At 41.3% G+C, this 20,858-nt stretch overlaps 1 protein-coding gene and 2 long non-coding RNA genes across 5 annotated transcripts in view; all 3 read right to left on the reverse strand.

Moving 5' to 3' along the window:
* Positions 1-20,858, reverse strand: part of LOC134287952 (uncharacterized) — a 746,963-nt gene that overhangs the window by 545,749 nt on the left and 180,356 nt on the right. The gene's annotated exons all lie outside the window — the stretch shown is intronic.
* Positions 1-20,858, reverse strand: part of LOC109401385 (cGMP-dependent 3',5'-cyclic phosphodiesterase) — a 239,401-nt gene that overhangs the window by 77,178 nt on the left and 141,365 nt on the right. The window lies entirely within an intron of this gene.
* On the reverse strand, positions 12,357-12,859 carry LOC134287038 (uncharacterized). The gene is made up of 2 exons (XR_009996969.1): positions 12,700-12,859; positions 12,357-12,641 (listed from the first exon to the last, which is right to left on the reverse strand). It is a non-coding gene; the product is annotated as an uncharacterized LOC134287038 (long non-coding RNA).

Raw genomic sequence — 20,858 nt, forward strand, 5'->3', positions numbered from 1 at the left:
GTCTCGGGAACATTGGTAAGCATCGCTGGACAATTCGAACTCCATTTATGTATCGGGAATCCACCACATCGCAACAGCTGTTGTAACTGCTGCTGGGCATCAATTGCTTCTTCTACGCTCTCGGCTCCTGAAAGGACGTCATCGACGTAACAGTCCTTTCGCACTATTTTCGCTGCAACTGGGAACCTGACTCCTTCATCCTCGCACAACTGGCTCAAACACCTGGTGGCTTGAAAAGGTGCAGCGGCAGTTCCGTACGTTACGGTCTGTAACTCCAGTACTCTCAGTGGTTTGTTTGGGCCGTCTCTCCAGAAAATCCTTTGGTAACAAGTCTGCGATGGATCAACCAGCACTTGCCGATACATCTTCGTGATGTTGGCAGTGAAGGCAACGGCATGTCTGCGGAATCGAAGGAGGATACTGAACAAGTCATTTTGTACGTTGCCACCGACTTGCAGAACGTCATTCAGTGACCTTGCGCCTTGGTATGGTCGCGTCGAGGCGTCAAAAACCACTCGTAGCTTGGAGCTAGACGGTCTCAACACGGCGTGGTGGGGTAAATAGTAGCGTCCATGCGATGGATGATCGCGGGCTTCATCCACTTCTCTGCAATGGCCCAACTCCTCATACTCTTGGATGAATCGAACGTACTGCTCCTTCAGGGTAAGATCCTTCACGAGTCGCCTTTCCAACACAAGGAAACAACGGAGAGCCATCTCTCGGTTGTCACAAAGCTTGTCGACATCTTTTCGAAAGGGTAATTGCACAACATGTCGTCCAGATGGTGTTCGATGGTGAGTCCTTCGGGAGGTGTCCTCACACTCGTCCTGCTCGGTTCCTAGGATCGGGGTATCAGCAATCTCTTCCAGTTCCCAGAACTTCTTCACGGTATCATTCAAAGAATCCACAGTGGCGGAATGCACTTGTTGCACCGTATTGACAACACGATCGTCTATCTCACCCGCAACAACCCATCCGAAATGGGTCTCATGGAGTTTTGGCAAACCATCTGCTAGTCGGAGGTGACCTGACTTAAGCAAATCAAAAAACTTCGAAGCACCAATGAGCATATCAATTCGCTCTGGCACAAAAAACTCGGGATCGGCCAATTGTATCTCTGCTGGAATCGACCAGGAGGAGATATCAATCTTCGACGATGGAATAATCCCAGTAACCTTCGGTACAATCAGACACTCGACGGTAGTAGAAAAGTTCGAATACCTGGAGGAAACTGACACGTTCAGCTTCTCACGGGCATAGAACTTGGCTTCACCAATTCCTGTAACTGGAACGCTTACAGACTCACGGGGAATGGACAATCGGTTGGCCATTACATCTGACAAGAAGCACACTTGGGATCCACTATCTAAAAGGATGCGGCACGGAACCACATTACCACGACAATCTTCGAGGTTAACAACGGCCGTCAACAGCATCACGGTTTTCACGGTTTGGGGATTACTGCATGAGCACGAGGTATTTGGGGCTGCTGACGTTGGGGATTTGGGTGTATTGCTCACTTCCGTGTTTACCTTTGGAGAATCATTCTTCTGAGGAAGGGGTTCAGACTGGGGCTTAGAAGAAAATTCTTCGTGTAGAAGCGTATGGTGTCGCTTCTTACACTTCGCGCAAACTCTCTTGGTGGAACAATCGATAACTCGATGTCCAGGCCGAAGGCAATTGAAGCATATCTTCAACTCCTTCACCTTGGTGATGCGCTCAGAAACAGACATTTGGTTAAACTTCGGGCATTCATAGTGACGGTGGTCGTCATTGCAAAACTGACATTGGCTGGATTGGTTTGAGGATGTGACAGAATGGACCTTTTGGTTAAGAGACTTGGTTGGAGGTTAAGGTGGAGTATCTTTCGAAGGATGGCGAGAATGTTGGAATCGTTCAAGTATTTGACACTCACCTTTCAAGAACCGCATCGTATCGCTGAAGTCGGGTAACTTACCGTGCTTCTGGTTGCGCTCCCACAGCTGGAGGGTGTGGTCGTCCAGCCGCGACGTCAGCAGCTTGGTGTTGAGGATGCCGGAGAGGGTATCCACCTTCAGTCCCTGGTACTCCAGCCCAGCTACGTGGCGCTCGCAGGTCTTGATCAGCTCCAGAAGATCCTTGTAGCTTCCCTTCGCTATCGGTTTCAGACGAATCAATCCCTCGACGTGGGTGTCCACAATCACTCTCGGGTTCTCGAACTGTTCGGTCAGCTGCCTCCAGACTTCCTTGAAGTTGTTGTCAGTAATCATCTTGGCGTTGATGAGGCCGGCGGCCTCACCGACAAGGGCTTTGTCCAAGTGATGCAATTTGACGGCATCCGAGTCGCTGCTGTTGCACACCACGTCCGAAAACATTGCCTTGAACTTTGGCCAGTTCTCGGTCTTCCCATCAAAGCAGGGTATCGGAGCTTTGAGGGATTGCTGCACCACAACGGGAGGTGCAGTTCCAGCGTTGACATTCGCAGTGGCAGGTTGCTTGGTGAGACTCTCCATCAGCTGCTCCAGCCTGACCAAGGCGTCGGTGTGCAATTCATCAAACTCTGCCAGCTTCTCATCCTGCTCTTCAACCTTGGATGGCGGCGTCACTGACAACACTTCGCGATGGATAGCCTCATACTCACTGTAGTGCATCTCCAATTTCTTCTGGAGCACTTTCAACAGTGGCACACTCACTAATTCCGGATGGTCTTCAGCATTCTCGAGCGTATTGTGGATTTTCGTCACTTTTCCTTTCACTGTTCCGCGTTGGTGGATGAGCATTTTCACCTGCTCGGGATCCACCGTTGCTTTAATCGGCGTTCGACCGACCGACATTCTGTTCACTCACTTTTGCACTGGTACAGTTCACAGTTCTTTCTTGGTTTTGGTTCACAACACACTGTCACTTCGGTCTTGCAGTTCAATCTCACTACAGTCAGCTCAATTTTCACTTTTCAGTTCAACTTCGATAGCACTCGGTACGGTTTCACACTTTTGGTTTCGGTAACACACTTCTCGGTTCGGATTTTCACTGTAATCCACGGTGGTGGCCGTCCTGGCTCGCAGATCCGGTTCGATCAGGACCAATGTTAGAGCCTCCTCCAGGCTCTGACTGGGTATGACGGTAGCTACAGCACTAGTGGGTAAACTCGCTCTTGGCTAGCCCTGTAGCTATAACTCGGTGAACCACTTCGGTTGGGTTCCTTCCACTCCACTGATTGGACTGTGGGATTCGGACTTGGTAATAAATATTCACTTTTACACTTCACTTACTACTTAACACTTCGATGTTTATTTCGCGGGATCAAAATTACAACTAACTGGGTACGCGCAGCTGCGCTGCTTATATAAGGCAACAAACTTAAATCTAGAAAGTTCGCGCACCCGCGCGAACACGCTGGATCATCACGCGCTCCGTCGCCTGCGGCGCGCGGTGGTTACTCTCACTGCAATGCGAGCAGCCGCGCTGGTCGTCGCTGGCGCTGTCGCTTTCTCTTTCTCTCTCTCGTCATCGCTCTCTCTGCTGCGATAATGACGGTCGTCGTCGCTCTCCCTGCTGGGTGATGATGATGATGATGACACTCTCTCGGGTGAGTTCGCATCTCGTGCGCGTCCGCGTCGTTGCTTCCCGATGTTTCTGGGTGTTTCGGCGGGTTTCTGTATCTCGTCGTTTGCGCAACATGTGGAGCTGTAACATGGTGCTCCGTTCTCTCTGGATGCTAGGGGAATTCATTTCAGAATTTTGAGGTATTCCCTACCATGGCTCCCTACCAAGGGTGAAATCCATTTCAGGATCTTAAAAAAAAATTCTGGATGATCTGGGCTGATTCCTCTAAGGATTCTGGCAGACCCTCACTTCCCAAGTAACACAACTTGTTATATAACAGTTCAAATTACACGTTTCATACTAGCTCTGATGTATTTTTCTTGCATTACTAACATAATATGGAACACTTATATAATCAAAACAGCGCAAAAAATGGCGGCTTATAAAACATCTTATAAGTTATACAAGATGTATGTCAATACACTTCTAGTACTAATAATTTCCTTCCAGGTACTTTCCACCCAAGCCCTTGGTTGTAAATAAGCTATTTATCATAACTGCCAACTATTAAAATACCTATATAATGCAATCACTTTCATTAGTTGGAATAAGGTTATTTTCAAGTATATCTGCTTATAGAATGCCTTACTCTGACATACCATAAGCATTCGTTGGAATTAAGTTATTTGGAGGTAATATAGCTTGTAGCATACCATAATACAATACTAATAGGAATATGAGCTATGTACATCGATACGTACACAACGGACACAAACTAATAGCATTGATAACCGCAACAACATAATATTTTTTCCAGGTGATGAAGGCATGATGATCATTAATAAACTATGCTGACAATATAATTTGTCAAATGGCTATATCCAATATAGGCGGTGTTTTTTACATGCGCTGCTAGATTCATGGTGATACTTCTGATTTTACTCCACCAGAATTCAAGCGCCACTGAATCAAATTCAAAAATGTATATTGAAATTGTGATATTTCTCTAAAATTCTCCTGAAAAACAATATGGCAGCTTTCCATGAGAAATACAGTATCGGTTGAAAGTATTGAGAATGGTGAAAATTTTCAACAATACTTATAGTTATATATACTGATCATTCTCCAATTGCGATTCAAATGTAATAATGTTTTGGAAGTAATTTTTAGCCGAATATTAAAGAAATAGAAAAGAAAAGAATGACAATTCGTAAAACTTTCTGATTTGTGTAATTATATTTTTAGGCGGTACTGTGATCTGAATATTTTTATTCTGGTGGGACACAGACCGCAATTCAAATCATGTGTTTTGGTTGTAAATAAGCTGAAATTACGCTAAAATAAGTTTTCAATAACTATGCTGCAATAGATTGTAGAAGAACTTATTATAACGGTAATAATACATTTAAATAACATCTTTCTAGCGTGTTCATGCATTTATTTTCGATTTTGTTATGGAAAGAATTTTTTAACACCAAAATAACTAATATACAGCTTATCTTTTAACGCGGCTTAGCTGCATCTGTCAAATGTCAAAATATTGTTTTGACTTTGATTGTTTTGTCGGTGATCCGCCGGAGTTTTTCCAGTTTCCACGGGACTCCGATGATTTATCCGACCATCCCGTATTCGGAGTAGTCTCCGGCGCTATGAATGTATGGTTTTGCAGTTCGTGAAATTTTTGAGACAGACAGGCAAGACCTACATTCCAATGGTCATCGGTCACCAGCAGCACTTCCGGCATTTACGGTGATGTTCGAATAGCTACTACGGCAAACACTTTCACGGTGACCGGAGTACAAGCTGTGCGGTATTACGTTGGAAGTTGGATCTGGATCGTAAATATTGCAGTAGCAGCGTTTGGTCAACGAAACTGGCGCAAAAACGGCCGCAGAGGGTGCATCGTTTTAAAGAAAGGTTGATGCGGCTACACTGATTACCATAGTGATTGGAATATGGTATGTGGCGGTACGAGAAGTAATCTTGATGGATACTTTGTTCTTTGTAGAACTACTAGTCGTCTGTTTACCGAAATTATTTAATATATGCTGAAAAAACGGATTACTTATCAGCGACAGCAAACCATAACAAATACGAAACTAATCATACATAAATTAACCTGATTTTGTTGATTTAGTAGTGCTATATAATAGTAAAAGTAGCGTATTTCATACGTTGCTGAGTCAAAATTATTTTTGTTGATGTTTGTTTTTGGCCAACTTGATTTTAGCTTAATTATAATATAAGAAGTTGTCAGGTGCGCTTGTAGTACTACTATAAAACATCTTCTGTAATTTTTATTTCTGAAGATGTTTTCTGTGTTACTTGGGTTAGAATCCCACTCAGAATTTTGAAGAAATCCTTCTCAGCATTCTCAGGAACTCCTCTCAGACTTCTTGAGAATCATACTCAGCATTCTCATAATTATGGGGGAACATTTCTTGAGATTCTGGAGAAATCCCACACAGGATCACTAGAATCCTTCTCAGGACTCTGTGTAAGATCCGTTTTAGATTTTGGGGGAATATCACTAAGTATTCTGCGAGTATTCTTCCCCAGATTCTCTCAAAATTCGGCTTTCTGGGGTAATCCCGGACAGGATTTGGATTTTGGAGAATCCTTCGCATAGATTTTGTGATTCCTCTTAGGGTTCGGAAGAAATCCTTATCAGCATTTTACGTGAATCCCAGTAGAATTGTGTTTTCTGTATTCTCAGAAATCACTTTCAGGATTCCTGGAGAATCCCCCTTAGTAATCAGGTAAAATCCCTGACAAGATTTTGGGAAAATTCTCTTGAGATTCTGTTGTAATAGTTTAAAGTATTCTAGAGGAATCACTATCAGAGCTCTGGGATAATCCCCCTCAGAAGTTTAGGAAAGCCCTTTCAAAAATTCTAGGGGAATGTCTTTCAGGAATCTGAGGTAATTTTCTGTTTTATGTGAGAATACCTCTCAGAATTCAAGAGAGTTCTTCTCAGGATCTCTTCCAGGGAAAATCCTTATCAGATTTTCGAAAAAAAAAAACTCTCTTAGTTTTCTAGATATATTTTTCTCAAGAATCTGGAATTACCCCTCTAATGATCCCTCTCAAGATGCTGGGGAATCACTTGTAGAATTCTGAGGAATACCTTTCGGGATTCTGGCAGAAGTATTCTCAGCATTTCAATGCATTCCGCCCCTGCGTAGAGTGTGGCCGACCCACATCCACTTTCGCTCCCGAATTTCTGTCGCTATCGGCTTTTGATGACATCGACGATAGAGCTCCGCGTTGGAGATCCAATTGTGAGGCCACCATGCACGAATTATATACCGCAGGCATCTATTGATGAAGACCTGCAGCCGTTGCGCGTTCTCCGATGAAAAACACCAGGTTTCACTGGCGTACAGCAGCACAGATTTCACGTTCGAGTTTTCACACACAATTCGGATTTTAGTGCGTCGACTGATCTGGTTGTTCTTCCATACATTTCTTAAACTCACAAAAGCAGCCATCGCCTTCTTGATCCGTGCACCTATGTCAATCTTGGTGCCGCCAAGATATAGGGCACTGCACTGTTTTGATCTTGTATGGGATTTTGACGTTTCTTGGCCTTGTTGTTTACAAAATTTCTGTAAGAGTGAACGAGAAGGAGAGAATTTCATGCAGTGCCCTATTGAAAGCTTTCAACATTCTCCACTGTTTGCCCAGCTACCGTAAATCTGGAAGGGGTGACCGTGTTTGCATCCAACGATTTGGTCTTGTTGACGTTGATGGTAAGATCTGCCGCTGAGGAGCGCTTGGCAAGATCATCGAGCTCGCTCTTCGGTGATAGTATACATTAGTGTGGGTCATCGGAACCGTTTTCTCAGATCAAAGTTTTTTTGGTTCCGTTTCGGGTCCTGAGTATCTGTGCAAAATTTGAGCACGATCGGTTGGGTCTACACTTTGCGCATTGCAAAAGAAATTTGTATGGGATTTTGTATGGGAAAACATACTTTTTTGCATTTTTGTCATAAGTTGAAAAAGTTAGTCAGAAACTTTTTAACTAATAATGTAAAATGATAGCTTAGGATGTTCTGAAAAACTTTGTCGAAGACCGCACAGTGATCCGATGCTTGTAAAAAAATATATATTCAACACATTGCATGTATGTGTTTATCTTTTAACATGTAAAGGAATAACAATAGCAACATAATCATGCTGTTTCGGCAAGCAATGCCAACTCTATAACTTTTTTCATAAGCATTAGATCACTTCGCGGTCTTCGACAAAATTTTTCAGGATACCCTAGGCTATGTTTTCACTTTATCGGTTACATGGATTTAGAAAAATTAATGCATTCCACCCAGGATATTTTGGGAGTTCTGGGAGATTACTTAAAAGGATTCTGGAGGAATTTTTCTCAAGATTCTGGGGTCCTATCTCCCAGACCTCAGGTTTCTTTGACAATTCCACCCAGTATTTTGAGGAAACCTTTCTCAGAATTCTGGAGTTATCCTTCTTAAGGTTCTAAGCTACTCTTTTCAGGATTCAGGGTCATTTTTTTAAGTTTCATGAGGAATTATCGTAGGAATCCGAACATCTTTTTTGTGAGAATCTCTCTCAGTATTCTAGATGAATTTATCTTAAGAATGTGGAAAAACCACTATTGGAATTCCTTTCAGGATTCTGGGAGAATTCATCTTAGGATTCTGGTGTAATCCTATTCAGAGTTCTGGGATAATCCCTTTTAGGATTTTGGAACATTTTGGGAGAATCCCAGGGTCAGCTTCTCTTATGATTCTGAGACAATCTATCACAGGATTCTGGAAGAATTCCTCTCGAGACTCTGAGACAATCCGTCTCATAGATATGGAGTAATTCTTTCAGGATTCTAGCGAAATCATTAATAAAATTTAGTGAGAATTTCTACCAAGATACCGGAAGAGCTTGCTTTCCTTTCTAGATAATGTCGCTTAGGATTCTGGTGAATTTTCAGCATTCCGAAGAAATCTCTCTCATAATTCCTTTCAGAATTCTTAAGGAGTCTCTTTAAAGATTCTGGAAGAATTTCTCTCAGCAGTCTGTGCGAATTTATCCAAGTACTCTATGGGAATCTCAGGATCTCAGGACTTTTCTTTCGATTCAAAAATATTTTTTTTTCGTTATACCATTTTTGAATCAGATTCACAAAGTATTTGATGTGCAAACTCAAATTTATATAGACAAATAAAACATACCATGAACTTGAACTACATGCAGCAAACGAATCATTTTATAATTTTGTAATATGTTATAATATCAAATCGATGTGGAAACATCGATTCAAAGCATTCGATTAAATCGGTGAATCTTTTCTGCTGATCCGATTCGAATCGATTCACAAAAATAGATGTCTCAGCCAGATTTGCCCAATAATACATCCAAAGCTTGCATGTCAATGATACTTATCATCATTACCTGCTGGGCAACTAACTTATAAATGAACGGGTTATTTTTATAAACATGTAGACTCCACTTAGATATTAACATCTGTTTAGAACTAATACATTTGCATGTTTTCCTTGTCATTCTAACGATACGTACCCGTGAAGTCAGAGTCTCTCTAAACAATGCTCTCTAAGAATATGGCAATATGTAGCACCTACTTCCAGCACATACCTGGAGTTTATCACAGCAAATGAAATCCTGAATCAACCACGCCTGATTGACGGACAGCACTTCTCCGACATTAACGACGACAGGACCTATCGTGGCACTAACATCGACTATGACCACTACAGGTCGGACTCGATTATCCGGAGTCGGGTTCTAATGCTTCTCAAACATATATCTGGGGAACGAAATGCTCTATAAAGCTGAAATTTTAACATTTTGACAAGCCAACTTTGATTAGAGATCACTCAAAATTTCAGCTTCTTACAGCATTTCATTTGTGAGATATTATTTTGGGAAGCCCCAAAACCCGACTCCGGATAATCGAGTCCGACCAGTACCTAGTAATGGTAAAAATGCTCGAAAAACTCTCCGTACTTAACAACGTACGGTATCGACGGCCACCTGGGCATAATCTAAAACGACTGTAGCAACCGAATCTCGCCACGGCATACGCGTAGTATCTCGAGACAGCAGCGTTACCGGACGCGGGCGAGCTCAATGAAGCCACTCTCGAGGATTGCTGGAGTACGATAAGCAGCCAACAACAACGCAGTTTAAAGCAACGTTGGATATGTGGAACGGAGCCGAAGGAACGGTTGGTTTAACGTTAAGTGTAGAGAGATTTTGGAAGAGAAGAACTCAACGAGGGCGACCATGCTGCAGCACGGGACTTGGCAGAACGTGGGACGATATAAAATAACACGGAACTCTTAAGGGAGAAAAATCGCCGCCAGGAAGAAGCGGAGTGGAACTGCTAGAAGTGCTGTGCCGTTCAAGGATGGGAAAAAATCATTAATTTATTGCGTATCCCTCACTCACATCCACGCACAATCTGATGCGAGTGCGCTTCTCCCCCAGCCAAGCAAAATCTTTCCACTTTCATTGCCTATCCTTTCCAATCGCCGAGCACCGAGCGATGCAAGCAACGACGGCCGAATGAATCGCTACCGCATCTGAGTGCCGAAGGCGAACGAACCAAGATTGAACGAATGTTTACGTTCTGAGTCGGGTGCGAGAGCATTCATTTTGGAACGTTCATTTGGCGTTCAGTGGAAGCATTCAGTACTGGGAATGGAATCAGTGAGTGCGTTTTGATTCAATCAGCTGAATGCCACTCGGTAGTTGAGAGAGCGAACGTTCTTGTCGTATACACCGATGTAAGCTGATTTATTTCGCAATCTGTTTGTTTCTCTCCTGATTCGCTTCGGTGGCGTCGGTGGCGAGCCGTTCGTGTTGCGTTCGTTCCTAGTGCGCCGTGCTCTCACTCAGCATTGGGTTGTTGGCGTTCTTTTTGCTATTTTGCATCGCCGGCATTCGGGTGAGCGAATGAGTTTTCCCATGCTTGGTGCCGTTCACAAAAAACTCGGAAGTTCTATCGAAAGTTCAACGCATCCCGCAAAGGCTCCGTGCCACGAGCCGAAATGTGCAGGGATAAGGACGAGATTCTTGATAGATGGACGTGAGGTGATCAACAGGTGGAGGCAACACTACGACGAACACCTGAATAGTGTGGAGCGCGCAGACATGGAGGACAAAAGCAACGAGAGAAATGACTACGTTAATACAGCAGGGGCAACGAGCCAACTCCAACGTTGAGGGAAGTTAAGAATGTTATCCAGCAGCTTAAGGCCACCTGCCTACACCGCCTAATAGTTCAGATCTGGGAGACCGAACAGCTACCGGAGGTGCAGAAGAAAGGGATCATACACCCCATCAACAAGAAAGATGACAAGTTGGAATACGAGAACTTTCGAGCGATTACAATTCTGAATGTCACCTACAAAGTGCTATCCCAGATCATCTTCCGTCGTCCAATGAGTTTGTAGGAAGTTATAAAGTCAGCTTTATCGATGGCTGCTCGACCGCGGACCAGATCTTCACCGTGCGACAAATACCCCAAAAATGTCACGAATATCATTTCCCAACGCATCACCTGTTCATCGACTTCAAGATGGCGTGCGACAGCATCGACCGCCCAGAGCTATGGATAATGATGGACGCGAACGGCTTGTTACCGAACGGTAACTCGATTTTGTTTAGTGTGGTAGCATTAGGGACAATTTTGTGAAGGTAGTCAACGGTAACTTTAAATTGCTGAATCAATGGCTGTGGCATTGCATCGCATGACCAAGTCGCCGAGAAACACGAATTGGCCATAAAGTCAACAGCGTAGTGAAGTTGGCATCGATGGGGGCGGAAGAAGTGCTCGCTCGCGAGAGGAGATAACGACGAGCGAAAGGGGCGAACAGCGAAATCGTGGAGTGAGTGGAGATTCGGAGTCAGTCGTTTGAGGTAGGGCTTCCAATCCCGGGATGGATTTCCCGGGAAATGAGATTTCCCGGGATTCCCGAATCCCGGGAACCAATTTTTTGTATCCCGGGTTTCCCGAATTTCCCGGGATTTTTTATTAATTGTATGTTTTTGTCAAACGCGACGCGGTTTTCCCATACGATTTGACAGCTCCTTATTATTGATTGTTATTCCTTTGCGTGCATATTTCCGCGTCGCGCCGCGTTGCGCGTCCACTCTGGCCGGTACCAAAGATGTCCGATTAACAAGATGGCCATGTGAGTGGGTTTTCTATACAAATCGTAGGAAACATGTCCTTTTTGTGATTGTGCTGCCACGTAGGGGAGCAATATAGAACTATGTAGAACCATTTCACAAAGCATACTAAGATTTTCCGTGGGGAAAATTGTCAACTGATTTGTTTTGAATCTGTCGACGTAAATTTTCAGGCTCTGGGCGATCGAAGCGTTTTGCTGCTATTGAATGGCAAGTTCGGTTGTTTTTCCGTTCAAAGTAGAAGATTAACTAGATATATCGGATCGTTATTGCAAAATGACATTCAGTTAGTGATCGTCCACATTCATATAATGTCCATCGTTCGAGAGCAAGGCCGAATATGATGGTCTTCCAATAGTGTAGTCCTTTCCCAGACCCAGAGCTTCGTGGTATTTACTGAAGCGAGTAAGAGCAGTTGTTTCATGTGCGTAACTTCGATTAATTTTACCATCTGACCAGTGATGAGACGAAGACGTTCCTCAGTTACCAGCTAATTGTTTAATAAAGCATAGCGCAAACACCTTTAATGCATATCCAAAAATGACTAACTTTTGTATGAGTTTCTGATGCCCGGAGGAACCAGTGATCGGTACGGCCACTTAAATCATAACTCAGACTGCATTTTTTGGTTTTAGAATGAAACGCAATGATTGTTTTAAATGTTCGTGTTTAAATAAATCTAATTAGAATATCGGATCTTAGTTTTGTCCTCAAAAGACGCAACCCTCCGGAATGTCCCGGCAAATCGTAATTCGAAATCCCTCGGACATATTTGGCACGGTTGATAGACACAGATTCCGTCACAGAGCCTTATTCCTCGTCACACGTAATCGAACCGCGGTTTGACGAACGTAACAATTCGCGCGTCATCACCAAGATCACCACGGCTGGATCCTCCTTGACCTTCGTTCTAGGCTCAACGTAATCAAGAAAACCTAAAAAAAAAAGCTAGATAAAAGTTTAAATTGCCAAAAAATAAAATAAAAGTTGTACCTGCTAGGACTCTGGTCCTTCCAAGTGACACGAAAGTAAATAACAACCACAACAACCAAAAGCAAAGCATACTTGTACCACTATTTTAATTCTATCATTTCTCGCAAGCCTGATGATGGCGCTGTATTTCTGCTTCCAAAAAAATGATGAAGTTGAGGGGGTCTGCCGGTACCTTAAATAACTAATATTAAATTTGGGATGATTGATTTACTCAGCTTCTTGATTTACGTTCGTCAAATCATATGACCTCTATGCAGATGTTATTTGGTTTGAAAAAAAGTCTAATTTTGCGTGACATAATTTGTGTAAGACTCGGTTTCTTGACCCATTCTCACGCCCTCGAAGAGAAGATAATAAAAGTTCCAAAAAGCTTGAAATCTAAAGATGTTTTTGATATGTTCAGCTCAAAATCATCAAAATGGTCACTTACGCCCCTATGCAATACAGTTAGTGTCTTATTAATAACTGACTTTCTGGAAGTTCGTAGTGACTGCCCAACTATTTACGAACAAATCAAATTGAACATTCCTACTAGATCATGGTGCAACAACGTCATAAGCGCTTGCTAATTATACGATCAGATAATAACACGTATGGAGCCATTATTGGGCTTCAATGGGTTCTAACTCTTGTAGCTTTTAACTTTGACTTCGGAATCCCTCGCTGAAGTTTTTTTTTTCGTTTTTTGGCAGATCTTGTAAGTTATAGTTATTTTTCATACCAGGTGTTATGTACTCTTGACTTGTGTAATTGTATCTTTTCGATAAGTAAGATACAATCGCATTGTAAATTTTGGGAATACCTCTTAAGATTAAATTAAGCATCATTGGGGTTGTTGTATGCCGTTTGTGTACCCAAAATAAACAATTAACTACTTTTAGCAAACACATCCATGAAATAGTGAAATTTGATGAATTTTGCATATTCTACAATCGGTAAAGGAAAAATATGATATCTGATCAATGATTTTCTTCAAAATAAATACATTTTTCGCTTGTAAATAAAGTTTCCTTGTTTCCCGGGATCCCGGGAAATCCCGGGAAATGGTTATATTTTTTCCCGTTTCCCGGGAAACTGAATCCCGGGAAAATTGGAAGCCCTTTGAGGAATGTGGTTGTCGAGCTGCATCCCCGTGTCCGTGATTTGGGGAAGTCTCGCGCGAGTGTTATCTGGTATCGGCCCACTCTTGGTGTCTGCAGTGCGATTCTGGGGACTGTTGCCATTGCCGTAAATCAGACCGTGCTACCGTCAGCCAACTCAGCCTTTGAGGGCTCAAAATTTAGGCCTACAATCTCGACGATATTCGTGATCCTCGGAACCATCGGACGGCCGTCGGCCTGTCGCGAGAAGAATCGGTTTTGATCGGCAGCCGATCGGTTCGTTTTGCCCGGAGGAGATTCATTCGACCACCACGTAGATTATTTCGGGTTGCCCCGCGGCAAGCCCTTTGAGCAACCAGACCCAGCATGCCCCCTGGTACTTGCGGCATTTCGTACACCTGTAGACCAATGAGAGTATATTACAGGTGGGGAAGAAGATAGTTCGTGTGCGTGAGATCCGTGTCTGGTGCAAAACATGTCACTACTACAATCAAAGCGAGCTCCCATAAGAACGCGTGTCAAATAGTGACGTCACTATTTGTGTTTACATTTTTCTTTCCTTACTAATACATAGCCATCTCTTCTTCTTCCCCACCTGTAATATACTCTCATTGCCTGTAGACGGCCCCGTGACAGCTACATTACATACAAGTTTTTCTGAAGGGATGTGCGGTAATAGTTAAGCTCTAAGTGCGCGCAGCCAAATCTATCGAATTACATCCGCAAATTAATTCCGTTTAAAAACAGAGGTGTTTTACAGCAATATTAGAGACATTCCGGAGTAGTGTAATGTGAAGTACAGAACAAAAGTGATCTGTTTTGCGAATTAATATCAAAAACTGTTTTCGCTAAAAAACAATTCGGTGATATTGCCCCTTCAGATTTATCCACGCTCCTGTCCAAAATGTCACAAAACGGTGGAGTCGTTACACGGTCTGGATCAACATCATCTCTCATTGGATCATTGGCTAAACGATCGCGTGATGATTTGACGAAGCAAGACGGCGATAGTGAGATTGTTAGCCTCGATGACCTATGGAGTAAAATGCAAACAATGCTCACCAGCACCTGCGGCCGCATTGAGAACAAAATTGAGTGCTGCAATGCAACGTTGGAGAATCGTATGTCCAACATCGAGCAAAAACTGAATGCTGTTCATGAAGAATGTTCTAAAAACATCGCCAGGCTGGAAGAGAATGTGGCTGATGTTCGTGCTGACGTGGATTTCGCTGTAGAAGCTATGCGCAGAGTCGAGAAAAATAGAGAATTGGTTCTATCTGGCATTCCGTTTCAAAACCAGGAGAATCTCGATGAAATCTTTCGTAGCATTGCTGTAGCAGTCGGTTATAAACAAAATCTCCTTCCATTGGTTGGTCTTCAGCGTATGGCCCGTGCCCCGATCGCATCAGGAACGTCGCCGCTCATTCTCTGCGAGTTCGCTCTTCGCAGTAAGAGAAATGAGTTCTACCGAGCGTACTTGTCAAAACGTTCGTTGTGCCTTCGTGATATTGGTTTCGACAGCGGCAATCGCATTTATATCAATGAAAATCTCACCCACAATGCTAGACAAATTCGAGCCGAGGCAATCAAACTGAAAAAGCAGGGACACTTGGAGAACGTTGGCACACGAAATGGCATCATTTATGTGAAACGAAAAGGATCGGAGAAGTCAACTGCGGTCTACAATTTACAACAAGTTGCACTACGTAACACAAACCCCGTCCTTTAAAAATACTCGTTTTCCTTCCAACATTTCCGTGCCTCCTCTCCTTGACATCCTCTGATTCCAGTCACTCCTGAAAGTTTTCAACGTTTTTTTTTCATTACGACAACCCTAGCCTTGTAATTTTACAATCCTAGTTCTTGCAAATCCGTGTCTCCTGTCCTTCATTCCATGATTCTTTCCTTCCCTAAAGTCTGTTGCTGCTGCTGATCTTGGACGTGTTGCTGTTGATGGATTAGCTTTGAAGAAAGTTCCGGTTGTTGTGTTGCTGTTGCTGTGTAGCTGGTGCTGCTCGTGCTGCTGATGGTTGATGCTGATGGTTGTTGCTGATGGGAGGCTGTTTGCTGGCCACGATTTCTACATAGTTTTGTTTATATGCTTGATTTTTTTTGATAACATTACTAAATAATTTGAACTAAAAATTTTAGCTTGGAATTAATTTTTGCTTTATTTTGGTTAATGGATTTGGCTGCGACTAGCTCATGAATATTAGTAAGTCGATTAATGCAGCCTGTACTTAGATTTAGTTGGTGGTTCTCTTTAGTTGTAAGTTTTTCGTCTACCGGTTGTGTTGTGGGGTGGTTCTTCTTGAAGCATGCTATCATGCTCATTGACTATAGATAGGATAGTTTTTTCCAGCAACAATGCTTCTGATCAAAGCGTAATTCCTAGAGCTGTCGTTAACGCTGTTTTGCTGAAATATAAGCTGAACATCTCTCACATTAATGTTCAAAGTTTATGCGCACGGAAATATAGTAAATTTGAAGAGCTGAAAAGAATAGTGTCTGATAGCAAGATTGACATTGCTTGCTTCACAGAAACGTGGATGGATAGCTCAATTAGTGACTCAATGATCGATATTCCCGGTTTCAATGTAATCAGAAATGACCGTAACAGGCATGGTGGAGGAATATGTATCTATGTAAAGAAAGGTCTGGCTTATCGAATGGTTAAAAAATCAATTGTTTGTGTAGATGATTATTCAACGAAAACCGAATACTCAATCATAGAAATCCTAATTGGCAATGATCGTCTACTTTTAGCTGTGCATTATAACCCTCCCGAAGTCGACTGCTCCGATTTGCTTTGCAGTCATTTTGAAGAGTATTCCGTTCGATTTTCTTCCACTTATTTCATCGGTGACTTTAATACAGATCCTTTTAAACAAACCAGAAGATCTTCACGCTTCAATGATGTAGTGGACAATATGTCATTTGAGAGAATCAATTCAGAACCCACTTTTTTCTATAACACTGGAAGTTCGCTTTTGGACCTCTTTTTAACAGATACTCCTGATTCAATGCTTAAATTCAGTCAAATATCTTTGCCTGGTATATCTAAACATGACCTCTTATTTGCTTCACTGAATTTTTCTAACAAAGACGGTGAGACTGGCTACTGGTACCGAGATTATTTGAACTATGATCATGCTTCTCTTTATGATGCGTTTCTCGCAATCGACTGGAATAGGTTCTTTTGCGTAGATGACCCAGATATTCTGATCAACATGATAAATAATCATTTCACTGTTCTTCATGACAACTTTTTTCCTCTGCAATTTCGTAAGTTTCGTAAGAATCCTTGGTTTAATGCTGACATCGAAAGAGCTATGATTAACAGAGATTTAGCCTACCGCAATTGGAAACATTGCCGATCTGCAGAAAATAAAGCGGAACATAAAAGATTGAGAAACGTGGTTAGTTCTAAGATTTCAAATGCGAAAAGAAGTCACGATCGTGAGAAGCTGAATTTGAATCTTCCATGCAAGCAACTTTGGAATAATGTAAGAAACCTCGGTGTTTCCACTAAGCAACCTGCTCCAGTTATCAATCAGTATCCTGCAAATGACATTAATGAATGCTTTTCTTCCAATTTTTCCGAAGGAAATAATGAAACGATTCTTTTTTCATCGAATAACAATGGTTTCACTTTTCGACCTATAGTGGACTTCGAAATAATAAATGCAATTTTTAGTATCAAGTCTAATGCTGTTGGCTTTGATGGATTGCCCATCAAGTTTTTGAAAATTCTTACACCTTTCGCGTTACCCGTTTTGGAACATCTTTTTAATTCAATCATTGTTTCGAGCAAATTTCCTACTGAATGGAAACGCTCAAAGATTATACCAATTAATAAAAAACCAAACGTACACTCAATTACGAACTTAAGACCAATTAGCCTTCTACCTACAATCTCGAAAGTTTTCGAGAAACTCTTAAAAATCCAAATATCGGAATATATTCACAGAATGAACTACATTCATTGCTTTCAATCTGGTTTTAGAAGTCATCACAGTACCGAAACAGCTTTATTAAAAGTACACGATGACATCGCTAAGTCAATTGATAAAAAAGGTATTACCATTTTACTGTTGATCGATTTTTCAAAAGCGTTTGACCGAGTGGTACACAGTAAGTTGATAAATAAGCTAATTTCTTTATACAACTTTTCAAACAATGCTGCTAAACTTATAAGTAGTTACTTAGGTCAACGTAGTCAAGCTGTATTTTGCAATGGTAGGTTGTCTGAATTTAGACCAACAATTTCCGGTGTTCCTCAGGGGTCGGTCCTTGGGCCACTTCTTTTTTCCCTTTTTATCAATGATTTACCAGCTGTGTTGGATTTTTGTTCAATTCATCTTTTTGCTGACGATGTGCAAATTTATATATGTACTGATGAAAATATTGATCTATCTTCCGCGCGTGATTGTATGAACCATGATCTCCACAAACTGATGAAATGGTCCAAGGATAATTTGCTTCCTATTAATCCGAAAAAACTAAGGCGATGCTAATATCCAGGCAAAAAATGCCCCCTCAACCTCCTCGAATTCTGCTTGATGGTGTAGCAGTTCAATTTGTGGATCGTGTCAACAATCTAGGGATCATATTTCAAAATAATTTAGAATGGGATGCTCACGTTAATAGGCAGTGTTCTAAAATCTACGGTTCTTTAAAACGACTGAATTTGACAACTAGACACTGTGATTCTGGTACAAAACTAAAATTATTTAAGTCTTTAATCCTACCTCATTTTATTTACGGTGACTTCATCTACACTAATGCGTTGGTTGGTTCCATTGATAAGCTCAGAGTTGCACTAAACGCTTGCATTCGTTATGTATATAACCTGTCTCGGTTCTCACACGTTTCACACCTGCAAAAAAATCTAGTCGGATGCTCGTTTGTAAATTTTTATAGATACAGATCATGTATGAATTTATTTAGAATAATTCAAACATCTTCTCCTGCTTATCTTTTCGAAAAACTCGTACCTCTTAGGGGTACACGCACAAAAAGTTACAGGGTGCCTCAACAAAGCTCATCATATTACAGTCAATCGTTCTTCGTTAGAGGCATTGTCAGCTGGAATAGTTTGCCAACTTCAATTAAGGTAGAGAATACAATATCAAGCTTTAAGAGGGATCTCTTGCACAACTTACAGTAGACGGAAACATGCAGGTAGAGAGAACACGTAGTTATTAGATGATGAAAATACATTGTTCTGAGAATAACATCATATTGTAACGATAAATAAGATAAATGTCTTAAGTTACAGCAATTCAATAAATAATTAAATAAATAAATAAATACATTGGGCCCGGCACATCGACTCTGATCTACGCTCGGGCTATCGTTAGATTGAACTAGAGGGTCTTGTTTCCCGGACTGAAAAAAATCCCGGGATTCGGGATTTTTATTTTGCAAATCGCGGGATTTCCCGGGATCCCGGGAAAAATCTAAGTTTTCTAAAAAACGATGAAAAAGTTAATGGAACGATTTCTTTAGCACTTTTAATTAAATTCGATCAACTAATAACCATTATATTTGAAACAAAATACATATATCATAGACATTTGATTGTGTGAGGGCAGTTGGAGACATTCAAAGGTATTTGAAAATTTCCAAATAAAGTTTATCTTCTTCCGCAATAGGTTATAACTTGGGCTATAGGTTAACTTCTGCCTTACTTATCCGAAGGAATTTTTTGACAGAACTTGATATTTCTAGAGTAATCCCTTATAATTCACCCTCAGACGTGCATGAATTCTGTTTGAGAATTTTATGAGGGAATTAAAATGGCAGTGTTAGAATGGTGATTTGAAAATTTCAAACGGCAATTTCTCAAGATATTATTTGTCCGCATTTTGTTTTTTTTTTTCTTTAAGAAAATGTGTGACTATTTCAATTATATGTGGATATATTGTCGCGCTTATCTTAGATTCTCAGTAAGCTGCGTTCGAAACGCGCAGCCTCAGAACGCGCCAGACCGCGCACGTGCACCTTGGCTAAAACTGTTTTGCAGCCGCCGGGTGGAGCTGTCAGCCGCCGTGTACAAATCAAACGGGTGCAATCTTATGGCGGCTGACTCAGATCAGCAGGATCTGAGTGATTAAGCTAGGATGCACAATACATTCATGTTAACATTTCAGAATTTAGATTAGTTTTTTTTTGGTGAAATACATTGAAGAAACTGTGAAAAAAATCCTGAATAGTTCAAGACAGACCCTCTCAACAAACTTCTTGTTAAACTGATATGAATATCTTCAAAAAATCCTTATAAAATTCTTTCGAAATAGTTATTTATGTAACGAGCTGCAAAAAGTTGTTTTTTTCAGCACGAGTCGTACATTTATCCAACGAGGCTCGCCGAGTTGGATAAATACGAAGAGGGCTGAAAAAATCGAGTTTTGCAACGAGTTCCATACAAAATTTTATGTAATGATTTTTTCATAATGCAACTCATTTGAGTTGCATAATATTCATAATGCAACTCAAATGAGTTGCATTATGAACATTATATAACTATTTTTCATTATGCAACTCATTTCAGTTGCATAATGAACCAGTTTGGAAAAATAGCCATTGTGATACCAAAATGAGTTAGATAAAATGTAAATTATGATACTGAATTGCATAAATTTATTTATGATTTCCATTTCAACATTTCTATCCCGAAAGTCCATTGATCTTTTTTTTTCGATTTATTTGGCAGGATGACAAGGTATTAAATGATATTCTTCGATTTTATTGTACGATTCGCTTTATTTTTTTTTTGCAATTCGAAATCGCTCTGTTTTTCGCCATAAATCATCACAGAAATTTCTGCTGAAGATCTAAGAACGGTGTGATGTTCCTTCTTGTAAATAAATTACTGATTTCTCTTAAAAATTTTGTCAAAATTATCACTTGTATTATCTCTAGTGATTGTTGAAATGAGCTCCGCAGAAAATTTCACCTGGACTTAAGAACAAAATGTCTCAACGAATATCTTTACGAAATCGTCAACAAATATTTTAAAGATTGTCAAAGTCCTGCAGAGGTTAGGGATTGTTT

Source organism: Aedes albopictus, chromosome 2 (assembly GCF_035046485.1).
Source record: "Aedes albopictus strain Foshan chromosome 2, AalbF5, whole genome shotgun sequence".
Taxonomy (NCBI): domain Eukaryota; kingdom Metazoa; phylum Arthropoda; class Insecta; order Diptera; family Culicidae; genus Aedes; species Aedes albopictus.